This window comes from Prunus dulcis, chromosome 1, assembly GCF_902201215.1.
Source record: "Prunus dulcis chromosome 1, ALMONDv2, whole genome shotgun sequence".
Taxonomy (NCBI): Eukaryota; Viridiplantae; Streptophyta; class Magnoliopsida; order Rosales; family Rosaceae; genus Prunus; species Prunus dulcis.
In genome coordinates this window covers 5,953,333-5,960,141 of record NC_047650.1, presented here as the reverse complement: position 1 = coordinate 5,960,141, position 6,809 = coordinate 5,953,333, and positions in this window count along the sequence as shown.

Genomic DNA, 6,809 nt, shown 5'->3' with positions numbered 1-6,809 from the left:
ATTATCTGTTATGTTGAATTGGGAATGGATTTAATTTTGTCGGATCTTTTAATCACCCTATGTTATGTTGAATTGGGAATGGATTTATTGTTTTCATGCTTGGTTTCATTATATGTTGGTTTCTTGCTTGGAGAATACGGAGGAAGTCCTACCTTATATCGAGTACGTATGAGTTTTATTCTTTAAGTTTCCATTTTAAATTATTTCTTATGTTTATCTTATATATTTGGGACTGTAATGCTTGAATTTTTCATGTCATGTAGGCAACATATGATCCACATCAAGACTGCTTATCCAAAATTTAGAAAGAGAACAAAGTGGCTGCAGGATAAGCACAATAGCACTTTCATTCAATGGCTAAGCTTCAAGGTATATGTTGTTGAATAACATATTTCTCTTTTAATTTTCTTCTTATTTCTATGTTAGATTGAATTAAGATTTGATTAATTTGCAGGTTCAAAGTGAACTTGAGGAAGACAATCATGGCGTATCAGAAAATTTAAGGTGGCTAGCAGCTGGTCCAAACATGGCAGTGCCATTATATAGGAACTATCTTATTAAAGGTATTAAATTCAATATCAAGGCACAAGATGATGTGCGGACAACTCAAAATAGTGGAGTTTATTTACTTGCACATACCATGCAAGTTGCTAGTGCCAAGGATAAAAACCCAATTCTCTCAAATATGTGTCATTCAAGAAATTTGGGACCTTGACTACCAACAGTTTACAATCCCAGTTTTTAGGTGTGATTGGATAGATAGTTCTGGTCTTGTAGTCGACGAACTTGAATTTTTGTAGATTTGAGTAAAATTGGACATAGGAATGACCAATTTGTTTTGGCTTCTCAAGTCAAACAAATATTTTTTGTTGACGACCCGATGCATCGTGGTTGGTTGGTAGTGTTATCAATGCCTAATAGAGAATATAATGATGTTATTGGTGATGAAGTCTTAGGTGATGTGATAATTGAGTGTGAGCCATTTACTAGAGGGATGCCAAATGTTGACACATTTGATGAAATGGTGGGTGAGTTAGGTGGTCAAAATATTCGAGGTGGGTGTGAAGATATATGGATTGAATGATGCTTATGTAATTGGCAGTGTATGACATTAATTTTGTAATATATTGTAATGTGATTTCTTCACTTTCATTATACAGGTGTTGGCCACAAAACAATCAGTGCAAAAAATACTGGTTCCAGATTACATCATTATATTCTGCATAAAAAACGACGTCTGTTCAAATAAAATACGACGTTATGGTGAACCAGTTATTCAGCATATTTACCGGCGTCTTAAAGCAACGTAACAATGAAGAACCACGACGCTATTGTGAAGCAATTATTCAGGATATCACGTCGGGGAAGGATTAAGAAACGCCATGTAATTCTAAATAACACGACTCCAATCCCATAATACCGACGTCTAAAAAACGAGATAAATAATCTGAACGTTAAAAAATACGGCGTCATCATACATTTTCCACGTCGCAAGTTCTTTTATAAACGAAGAGGAACGAAATGAATTCCGACGGTAATTCATTATAACCGCCGTCTAATATCAATTAAACGACGTTATTTGTAATACGGCTCTCATCATAATCAGCGCCGTCTATATGTTCTGTAATACGGCTCTCATTTATTTGGAACCGACGTTGTTTAGAAGTTCAACGTCGTCTACATTAATAAGTGCGTCGTGAGTAATGAATACATATAAATACAACGTCGACTATATAAATGCCACCGACGTTGTTTCGCATTTCAGCGTCAACTATATAAATACATACGTCGTAAATAATGACACTGACAACTATTTCCACGTCATCTTTTTTAGAAAAATCGAAGTGGAAAATTTATTTCACGACGGTTGTTTGTAAATAAGAGACGTAGTAGATTTCAATAACGTCGTCTTCTCATATATTTAAAGGCGTCATATTTTTTCTTGTCGTGAAAATTATATTTAACGGCGTAGTGTTTTAGTTGTCGTCGTTGTATGTCTATCTTGCGGCCTTGTTCTTTTAATATGTGTCATATTTTTTCTTTTTAACGACGGTGATTTGTTTGAGTTGGTCGTCTATTCTCATCCTCGACTATTTTTTAAAACTTTAGCAGACTAAACACGTCTGTTTTTATTTGTTTTTGACGTTGTTTTATTTAACAACGTCTAATATTTATCGTCGTTGTTTGTTTCTGAAAATAGGGCGTATAAATTTTGTAATACGACTCTCATATATTTGTAACCGACGTTGTTTCGTTGTTCAACGTCTACTCTATAAATACATACGTCGTAAATAATGACACTGACAACTATTTCCACGTCATCTTTTATTGAAAAATCGAAGTGGAAAATTTATTTTACGACGGCTGTTTTTATATAGGCGACGTAGTAGGAATCAATAACGTCGTCTTCTAATGTATTTAAAGACGTCATATTTTTTTATTGTCGTGAAAATGATATTTAACGGCGTCTTATTTTAATTTTCGTCGTTGTATGTCTATCTTGCAGCCTTGTTCTGTTAATATGTGTCATATTTTTCCTTTTTAACGACGTTTTTTTTAGAGAGTTGGTCGTCTATTCTCATCCTCGACTGCTTTTTTAGATCTTTTTGCAGTACAAAGACGTCGTTTTGTATTTGTTGATGGCGTTGTATATTTTAACAACGACGGTGATTTAGCGTCGTGGTTTATGAGGGAAAAGATGACGGTGGATTCCACGACCATTGAAAAACCGAATACACGACGGTGATTTACCGTCGTCTTTTTGCTTTTTTGTAGTAGTGTCATATTAAATTGGTTTTGTGCATGTTTGAATTAGCCTCTGCTTTTCCAATGTCAGCAGTACACCTGCACTAATCTTACTATGTATGAAATATTGTAAAGAAATAATAAAATAATGGAAAAGTTTAGAGACAGGGAGATTATCCTTCCAGTTGGTTTGCTCATATATCTCTCTAGCAGACCACAGCTCCTCCACTACTTTTCTTCCTTACGTCAACATAATGGTTATAGTATAAATAATAGTGCAGCATAAAAATTATACATGAGAGCTTCTCGTGCTGATAACGTGTTATAAAATGAACTGGAATATGTGCGAATATTGAGCTGCATGTAAAGTAGATGAGACACAGCATTTAAAGAGGTTCGGCTATGCCTACGTTCTCAGAGACCAGCAGCAGTAACTTTTCCACTATATAAAATAATAAGGCTACAACTTTAGTGTTTACAATATGTATGCTCACTGAATTTTCTTTCTTAGAGAATTTCTCTATGCTCTCTTTCCTCTCCACACACTCACCCTCTTTCTTCCTTTTCTTCCTCTTCTCTAAGCGTACTCTTCTACTGATGGAGGTATCTATCTATAGGCCAAAGACATTGGCTGTTCACTTCACAAGCATTTGGCTTCACTCGAATAATTGACAGACAAACATCATTAATATTCTTCAATCAATTGAGTAGTGGGGCTTGCCATTTTGGGATCCACATTGTTGACTTTACAACAAGAATCATTAAGACATGTTTTGGAAGAAGTACTCTGGATAGATATTTTCCCAACAAATGACAAATACAAAAATTTGGGCAATTTGCATAAATACCATATGTACCCCAGATATGGGGCAGATGACAACATCAACAAGCTTGACAGCACGGACAAGGCTTTCCAGATCAGAAAATGAGCCCTCCACAAGGTGAGCCCCTTGCTTCTTGAATGCCAAGAGAATTTGGACCTTATCAATGTCAAGGCCAATCTCTGGCCTTTGAAGAACATACGTTGGGTGGCCTTGGGATAGGCTTGCAGCAACAATCCTACGCCCCACCTTGCTCTTTTCCATATCGATCTAATTGTACCACTTTTCCCTCTGAATGTGTATATATATGTTGAACCAAAAAAATTCGCACAAAAAACCTGACCTTATAAAGGGAAATAGTGCTTTATGCCACTGCTTTTTTAATTTTAATTGGAAATACCACCTTTTTCCACAAATTTTGCAAACATCACCTGTAAAGACATACAACATCCTATATTTGGTTTATCCTTCTGGAACTAGACCTAGAATGTTTACTCCTGGTGCTGCCATGGGCTGAATGTCTAGCATCACTTTCCTATGATTCATGTCCTTTTTGGAGAGCTGCTTGATCTCTCTCCATGGCAAAGTATGAATTTTGGCTAGAACTTCCAATATTCATATACTAAAATATGTCTTTTAGGAGTATGTATACAGAGAAGTCCCACTGGGCGTGCCAAATTCTTCACTCGTTTTGATCTAATAGTGATTTGTTGGGTAAAATTCCCCATTAACTTGAGAACCATTTGTGGTTAACAAGTCAATTTACTTTTGTATATGAGCGTGCCACTGCTAGCAGTTAAAAACCCTAGTAGACTTCTAAAACCCATCACTTATCATCAACTGCAATTTGATTACTTAGCTAATACATAGTTTACAGTTTGGTTCATGTGTTAGCATTAGCTAGCCTTCCTTCTGAGGTTTCAGTCACTAGCTTAGATAACAAAAACTTCTGGTGCTTTGGATATTGATGTTGCCATTGATGTCTATTGGATCATTTTGTTTTATATACTCTCTTTTTACTTTGTGCTGTATAAAAATGAGGCCTCTATATGTGAAATGTAGCTTCGGTCAATGTACTATATTTCTTATGTTAAATGAATCAAAGGGAGAAACAAATTAAAATAATTAGTCATTACAAGTATGCAAAACTTTTCTTATAGTAGAGAATATGCTTTTAGCAGAAAGTTTTTCTTCTTGTTGCCATCTCATTCTCTTCTAGACTCGTGAAAAAGAACGCTGGTCTTTCTTCATGAAAACGGAGTTGGTTTTCTATATTCTTGAAAAATCTTTTTGGATTATATCGCCGTTAAACCTATTAAAATGCTTTTGGTTTAAGATTGTTATGCTCATTTTCCTTATGAACCCGCTTGGATACTAATGAACGAAAATGCTGAAAACAGAACACTTCCATTTTCTGAGGCACTCAAGTGTCAAATTGAAGTACAAAACAGATTGCAAGAGCAGCTTGAGGTATGTTGTTTTGCTATCAGAAATCTCAATGGCCAAATAATATGCTAGCATTTTCTTGTAATAAAAATCTTTTACAACTTTTCCAATAGGTTCAGAAGAACACAACCAGCAAATCAGGGTTCCTGTTTTTCGTTTTTGTTTTTGTTTTTTTGCTAAAAGTCCATTTGGATGAAGGAATTTGAAAGAAAGGATTTGGATTTGATAACAATACTAAATTTTCTATAAAAACAACATTGATTGACTAAATTTGAAATAACTAGATGTACCACATTTGAAATAAATATGTTAAAGTTGGGCCATTAGCAAGGAGTCGGCCCGCGAGAGCAATTAAATACCTAACTAAGAAAGCCAAAGCATGGCCATACAAGCCTGGATCCAAGAAAGAGTGATCTTCTTCCATTTTTCCACGTGAGTTAGGGCCAGTTTGACATTGTTGTGATGCGAAAATAATCGCTATCAAATTTGCTGTGAAAATAATCGCTATCAAGTTTGCTTCAATTTTTTAGTACAAGCGATAGTCCAAACCACATGGGAGAGGGATTTCTCATACACACACAACTATGATGTCATAGGAATTCGAACCTAAGAACTTTGGTCTACAAGTAAAGGTCATTTTCCACTGAGCTAGACTTCGTTGGCTATTGTTTGCTTCTTTGATTTCTCTCTATAAGCAACAAAGAGTACTTGCATGTTGTGGGATCCTATTGTAATTTTATGAGGTATATACCCATTATTAGCATATAGATAAATCATACACCATTTAATTTCTATAAACAAACCCACAAAAAACCCAGAAGAACAGCTGGTCCTATTGAATTTAATTTTCATTATTAAATTACTGTGATGCCCGTTTGAGTATTTTGAGTTTTTTAATGAGGTTTTGGGGTTGGACTTGTTTTAAGAAATCGATGGCAGTTTTGTAATTTATAGGAAGTTCGAATCCTCTTTGTTATGTTGTAAATAGGCTTTGAGTGTGTTTCTAAAGTCCATTTCATGTAGGGTTTTTTTATATTTTATAATTTAGACCCCTATATTGTGCATAATAGTGAAACTCCATAATTTTATTTCTTGTTAAAAAAGAAAAAAAGATGTAGGACATCTTACTTGGTTCAAAGTGTGGTAGTAATTACGGTTTCTCTTTACTTAATAAGAAATTCTTATTCCATACAAATGCATAGGGGCATATATATTTGTCCCAATTTAATTTGAGACATCACACTGAGATCACTTAGGAAACTATAGCCTCACTAACAATACATAATAATAAGTGAGTCATAAGTTTAGTATCAAATAATATTTAGGACTCACTTTGTTTCTTTTCATATTGAAGACTTGGAATATCACTATTAACCACCCACCACCCTGACCTTCGATACCATAAGCCACTTTTTCTTTATTCTCTTCCTCATCAGGAAAAAGTTAAACCACTTCTTAAGTAAAATCATATCATTTCTATTAATGGTAACTAGATACTTACAAGTGCCACCTGACACGAGCAATAATGAAAAATAATTAGAAGGTCTACTCCAAAAAATGAAAGGTAGCTATAAAGATAGATAAAATATTGTCACGACTGAGAGTTCGAAAAAAAATTTCGGTGTGACCGGAACACCGGTAGGTGAAGAAATTTTTGGTGTGAGCGTCACAATCAATCCGCTTATTTTATAACGTGTACGTGTATACCCTAAATCTCTTAAATATATCGATATCATTCACCAATATTATAACACTTGGGTTTGTAACACTACGTATTGGGGTGACATTATAACCAAT